General features: G+C 42.0%; 1 protein-coding gene across 2 annotated transcripts in view; it reads left to right on the plus strand.

Moving 5' to 3' along the window:
- LOC140482718 (CD276 antigen homolog) overlaps nucleotides 1–5,948 on the plus strand; it is a 51,786-nt gene extending 45,838 nt beyond the window's left edge. For both annotated transcript variants that reach the window (XM_072580265.1, XM_072580267.1), the window contains exon 6: nucleotides 2,185–5,948. The gene's annotated coding sequence lies outside the window, so the exon portion shown is untranslated. The remainder of the gene's footprint in view (nucleotides 1–2,184) is intronic.
- Nucleotides 5,949–6,818: the final 870 nt, after the last annotated feature.

The following is a 6,818-nucleotide window of genomic DNA, read 5'->3' on the forward strand; positions in this document are numbered from 1 at the left end:
CAATCAATCGGCACTCTCATCTCATACAGTGTAAATGTTGTTCCCTTTTTACTGTCAGTATTCTTACGAGTGAAAACCTATGTCACATGCTCTTTGTCCAGCAATACTAACTTGTATTTATTAATTGATTGATTGGAATTTAAATTCCAAGCAGCTCTTGTAGGATTTGGTGTCCATGTCACCAGAGCATTCAGATGAGCCTCTGAATTACTCATTCAGTGAGATTACTGCTGTAATATTGCCCATACATTGGAAAGTGAACCACAAGGTATAGGAGCAGAATTAGGCCACTGCTCTGCTGTTTGATCATGTCTGATATGTTTCTCAGCCCATTCTGCTTGTAATTCTCTGTGTAATTCTTGATCCCCTTACGAATCAAGATCTATTTATCTCTGTCTTAAATAGACTCTACAGCCCTCTGCAGCAATCGCTTCCACAGATTTACCATCCCTCTGGCTGAAGCAATCCCTCCTCATCTCAGTTCTAAAGGGTTGTCCCTTCACTCTGTGGCTGTGCCCTCCTAAAACATGCAGGAACAAGCCCATCATGCCGACTATGATGCTATTCTAGTCTAATCCGACCTGCCTACCCATGGTCTATATCCCTCTATTCCCTGTCTGCCCATGTCTCTGTCTGTTCAACACTGCTATCTGCTTCCACCATCTCCCCTGGCAACTTCTTCTGTGTTTACAATAGGGTTCCTCGCACATTTTGTTTACAGTTCCCCCCCCCCCCCCCCCCCCACCCTAAACTTCCTAGTATTTGACATTTCCACATGATCCAACCACTTCATTATTTACTTTTATTGGGTCACCCATTCAGCCTCTGACTCTGAGTTTGTCCATCCTCTCCTGTATAGCTAATACTCTCCAAGGCAGACAATATCCTGGTAAACCTCTTTGCACCCTCTTCAAGACCTCCACATCCTTCCTATAGTGTAATGACCCGAACTGCACGCAATACTCCAAGCGTGGCCTGACCAAAGCCTTATACAGTTGCAACATGACATGCCAACTTTTATACTCAGTGCCCCAGTGATGAAGACAAGCATGCAATATGCCTTCTTCACCACCTTATCCCCTTGTGTTGCCACTTTCAGGCAGGTAAGAATCTGCACCCGAAGATCCCTCTGCATATCAATGCTCCAAAGGGTCTGGATATTTACTGTTTGCTTTCCTCTTGCATTTGACCTTAGCAAATGCATCACCTCACACTTGTCTGGATTAAGTTCCATCTGCCATTTCTCCACCCAACTTCCCAGTTGATCTATATTCTGCTGTATCTTTCAATATCCTTCCTCTCTATCCACGCCTCCATCGATTTCCTGCTAGTGGAAACATCTTCTCCATGTCTACTGCATCCAGGCCGCTCAGTGTTCTGTAAGTTTCAGTCAAATCCTCCCTCATATTTCTAAATTCCATTGAGCATAGACCCAGAGTCCTTACCCACTTGCCATATCCTTGGGATTGTTCTTGGAAGCAGTCCAGAGGATATTTACAAGGCCAGAGGTATCATCCTTAGATATGGGCCCAAAACTGCTCACACTATGCCTGATGCAATCTGACCAGAGCCTTATACAGCCTCAGCTGTCCATCTCTGCTCTTGGATTCTAGCCTCCTTTTAAATAAATGCTAACATTGCATTTGCTTTTCTAACTGCCACCTGAACCTCTATGTTAACCTTAAAAGAATCCTGAACTAGGACTCCCAAGTGCCTCTGTACTTAAGATTTCCAAAGCCTTTCCCTGTTTAGAAAGTAGTCTATGCTTATATTCTTTACCAAAGTGCATAACCTCACACTGTATTCCATCTGCTACTTCTTTACCCACCCTCCTAGCTTGTCCAAGTCCTTTTGCATCCTGCCCACTTCTTAAACACTATCTGCCCCTCCACCTATCTCTGTATCCTCAGTTCCTGCATCCAAATCATTAACATATAGTGTGAATAGTTGTGGTCCCAACACTGACTCTTGCGGAACTGCCCTAGTCGTCGGTTGCCATCCAGAAAAAGACCACTTTACCCCACTCTCTGCCTCTGCCAGTCAGCCATGGTTCAGGCTGTTTGTTCCCTGTGTGATAGTTTCCCAATTTCTGTGCAACCTAAAAAGAACATTGATGCCAGTTAACCCCCAGGTGTTGTCTGTGCATGAAATGGAGTGACTATTAAATTGTGTTTTCTTTGCCAGGTTCCTCCTGTGTAACTATCACTGAAGACTCTGTTGGTTTAAAGGTGTGAACACCAGACAAACTGGACTGGGTGAAAAGGACTTTGTTTCCACCCTGTACCAAATGAGGACTCCTCTTCTTTCCTATTAGAAGATACCAGAACCAACTGAGTTCCAGTGTTCAACCTTCCTGAGTGCAGGTGTTACAGCATTCTGCTCCACACAGGCTGTCATGCAGTCAGAAAGGAACAAAAAGACTGGTGCTATTTTAATGGGTTTGTTTTTTTGCACTTTACAGTGTGGTCCTTGCGCTGTGTGTCAAGAGTTCAATGATGTATTGCTGCAAAAGAAAAAAAAAACTGACTTTTACAATCAGGGATTTTGCAGGTCGAGAGTATAATTTAACCGGTCAATTCTCACTTTCTATCTAGCATGTTGTATAGCAATGGCTTTACTTTTTTCCTTTTAAGCAACAGTTGTTAAGTACACTGATGAAAGTCTGTTTTATAGCATTGAGTAACCCACTTCCAAGGAGTCATGAACCGATTTCACTGGATTCCGGTCAGATTATTTCATGCCCTGAGGAAGGTTAATCTGGTACGATGACAAATCTTTAGAACTAATCCAAGCAAATCCATTAAGACGTTGCTGTTTTGTTCAAGTCTATATTGTGGAGATGGGCCGGTCCCATGATGCAGCAAGAAAGCACTTGTGGGGTGATTACTTCTCCTTGCAATTGTTACATTTTCCATCAATCTCACTTCAATCCCATCTGCAGAGTGTTTGTGTTTTTGGAGTTTAATTGTCAGGCAGCCTGTAGTTTTTCCTGGTTGATCTGCCTCATCTTTTATTTTGCAACCATTTGGGAGTGAGAATTCTTGTGAACTTTCTTCATACGGGTATAATCTGACTCCGCATTCACAGATTACGTCTCACAAGCTGCAAGCATCACGACATCAGTCCCTCTCATGTTGTGATGAGCTTAATTGCTTGGAGATTTCTAGACAGGAGGAGGCCATTTATCCCATGCTATTTAGTCAGTTTTGTAGCCCATTGTAAAACTAAATCCAACTGCCCTCCTCTCTATCCATATACCCCTGTACCTAACCTTGCTTCTAATATTTATCCAGATCTCCTTTTTCTTAAAAAAAAATACCAGTTATTCCCTATAACACTGTACCAACTCCTGAAACAACTAACCTTTTCCACCATCTATGATTAATATAATTAATCACTGGCGCTCCAGCCAACGGAAACTATTTTTCCCCTGTTGCCTTATTAAAATAATTTTTCAAACACTTATATTAGATAATCTGTTGACACTTCATTGAAAGCAGTGTGTGTATGGGAACAGGAGTAGGCCATTTATCCCCTTGAGCTGTTCCATCAATCGAGACGGTCCTGGTTGATCAATAATGATAAAAACAAGTTAGATTTGGTGTTCCTTGAGTTTAAAAGATTAAATTGTGATTTCCTCATAAAGAGGTCCAGAGCAAAATACTAGCAGGTTAAGATTAGAGTGAAGTTGTTCAAGGCTGATTGTAGGAAGCACGTCTTCGCACATAGGTTGTTGGAAACCTGGAGCATCTTCTCAAAACGCTCTGAGGCTTAGAGTCAGTTCAAAATTTCAGGTTTGTTGTTATGGTTTCCAGAAGCAAGGTGGTCAGCTGACATTGAGATACAGCTCAGTGAGAATTGCATTAGGAATAAAGGATCAGGAATATGCTGTTGAGGTCTCTGGTGTCTTTTTGCCTGGATGATTTGGTGATGGTCAGTCTGTGCCCTAACTACATTTATTTGCCGTTGTCCACATCCCTTAATGTATCTGATGAACAAGAATGAGAAAATTATGTAGTCTTTTTTAAGCTGAGTGAAAAATGTGTACCTGAAGTCTCTCCCTACAACATTGATTGCCTGTGGTTTCTGGGGAATGACACTCCCCACCACTTTAATAATCGGCAATGACATCCCCCAAGACCAAAGACTGAGTTTGTGCTGTGACCTATCAAATTCCTCACCAGGTTAAGAAAATTCAGTATTAATTCTTGAGATGTGGGTGTGACTGACAGGGCAGCTAGTTACTGCCATCCCCTATTAGCTCAAGGTAGTGGTGATGGTATTAGAGTACTTGGACAGTTCAGAACATCGGAACAGTTTGCCAACCTATTTCAGAGGGCAGTTTGAGTCAACTGCGGATGGGCAGATTGTGAAAGGATGCCAGGTTTCCTTCTATAATGCGCACAAATAGATTGGTCAGCTTTTCTGATGATCTAAAGTTTCAGCATTACTTTTACTGATATATCTCCTTTTTATTTATTGATCTGGTTTGAAAATAAAATCATGTTTCCGTATTGGGATTTCAGCTTTTGTTTTCTGCGTTAGCAGTCCAATACCTAACCACACTGCTAATTTTATAGTCCCAGATTTTGTTGCCTCCTGTTCTGCCTTATCTGTCAGCCCTAACTCTTTCAGCACCTTAAGCATTTCTGCATCTGTATCTCTTTGTGCCACTCCTACTGCTGTTATCTTGTGTTCCCTCTCGCTCAGTACTTAGATCACACAATGGTATATTCCCTCATGCCTCTACACTTCTGTATATGTCTTCCCATTCCATGTCTTCCTGAAATCTTCTATAGCCTACCTCGCTGTTTTTAACAAGCCTCTTACTTTTGTGCCATCCTTGAATTTTGAGGTGAGGTTCCACACTCTCATCCAAATAATCACCTGCATAAAGAATGATCTTACATTTACAGCTGTTGGCCATGGCTCAGTGGGTAGCCTGTTGCCTGTGAGAGAGAGGGAGAGAAAGATTTTAGCTTCAAATCCAATGATGAGGACATCTCTGAAGCTAATGCTGGAGTGCAGTACTGAGGGAGCACTGTATGGTCAAAGGTGCTAATTCTTAAGATATTTATTAAACTGAAGCCCTAAATTCCCTCTGGAGGTATAAGATCGATAATATTGATTACACATTGAAAGAATGTAATTGGCTATGAAGTAACTTGCGATGTTATGGGCCCTTAATAGCACTATACAAATGCAGTTTTTTGAGGAAAACAGGTGAACTCAGCACTGACTGGTTGGTGTACCACTTTCAATCCAACATCTACCGAAGGTCAATGCAATAACATGGATCTTTCTTCATTGCTTAAAGGTTGAGTTCACAAATCATGTTTACAATTTAAATTTAACCACTCAATTCCACTTGATGTTATTTTTATAGGGAGTGAGTGGCTGATAACTCTTATTGTTGTGTTAAGTGGGGGTATGTCTTACAGCTGGGAACAGCAGCAGAACATTGGGAGTGTAACAAACAGGATGCACTGAGCTTCAGACAGGTAGTTGCTCCTTGCAGAATTTACCCAATGGAAGACTGCACACATTTCATCAGCAGCTTCCAGTTGAATGCAAACTTGCCCCTCAATCCCTTTTTAAAAAGAAACGCACCCTGGCCAAAATTTCTATGACTGACTCATTGTGTTAAATGCACAGTTTTTACACTTGATAGTTTACTAATTGCTTCGGCTCAGTTCCAGCTTCAAACTTAACGCTTTTTAGTTTAGTCACCAAAGCCCAGACATTGTCAGTTTCCCAGGTCAAATGGTTCAAGCTGCAAACAAAAGTTATCAGTTAGGAGACCTCGGGCGTCTAGCCATTTGGTTGTTTGCTCAGGTGAAGCTATCAGGAAAATATCTGATATTGACCTTCATTATTGTACATACTTGTTTTAATGTCCGTTGTTAATGCTCATTATAACATCTATAAAAATGAAAAATTCTGCAAAAGCCTGGAGTGACTGGAATATTCTCACTGTGATTGATCCTGTGTTCCTGATCGGGTTGCTAACTGGAAAGGCACATTCTGGAAGGTTCCATTCTGATGCCTCCCTCCTCCAGCCATCCTGTGCCCTGCTGTTCACTGTTCCATCATCGAGACATGTTTTGTTGATCCTCAGTTTGGCTTATCTTTCACCCATTCAATTGGAAAATGATCAAACTCTCAAAATTGAATGAGTCAAAAATCATTCAAACAACTTCTTAAGCCATATCTCTCTCTTTTTAACTATTCATGAGCATTCCAAACAGTTTGTTATATTTTGGAAAAAATGCCTGTGATTTTCCTGGGTTTTGCCTGTGGTGTTCTGCTGGAAATCTTTAATCCCCAAAAAAGAAAATTTGCTGTGGTCACCTTATCCTGGTCCCTGTGTTTGGCATCTGCCGTCATTGCCTCTGCAGTTCCTGCTGAGGTTCCCATTAACACAGATGGCAATTGTCAGCCAGTTCACTCAATGTGATGATAAGGCCGAGGTCTCTGACATTATGTCAGCTGTACTATTTAAACTGTGTTCCAGAACAGGCTGAGCTCTACTCAAGCACAACAGCATTGACCAAGTGAAAATTGCTCAGCTGTGTCCTCGGCAAAGCGGGAGAATATCCAGTTCAGCCAATCTTGATCATCAGGCAGTACGGTGGCTCAATGGTTAGCCCTGCTGCCTCTCAATACCAGGGACCCAGTTCAATTCCACTATCAATTGGTGTAGACTTTGCACATTTTCCCTGTATCTGCATGGGTTTCCTCTGTATGCTCTGGATTCTCCCCCACAATGATGGTGGATTGGCCATGCTAACTTGCCCATAGTGTCCAGGGATACGTAA

This window comes from Chiloscyllium punctatum, chromosome 11, assembly GCF_047496795.1.
Source record: "Chiloscyllium punctatum isolate Juve2018m chromosome 11, sChiPun1.3, whole genome shotgun sequence".
In the NCBI taxonomy this organism is placed as follows: Eukaryota; Metazoa; Chordata; class Chondrichthyes; order Orectolobiformes; family Hemiscylliidae; genus Chiloscyllium; species Chiloscyllium punctatum.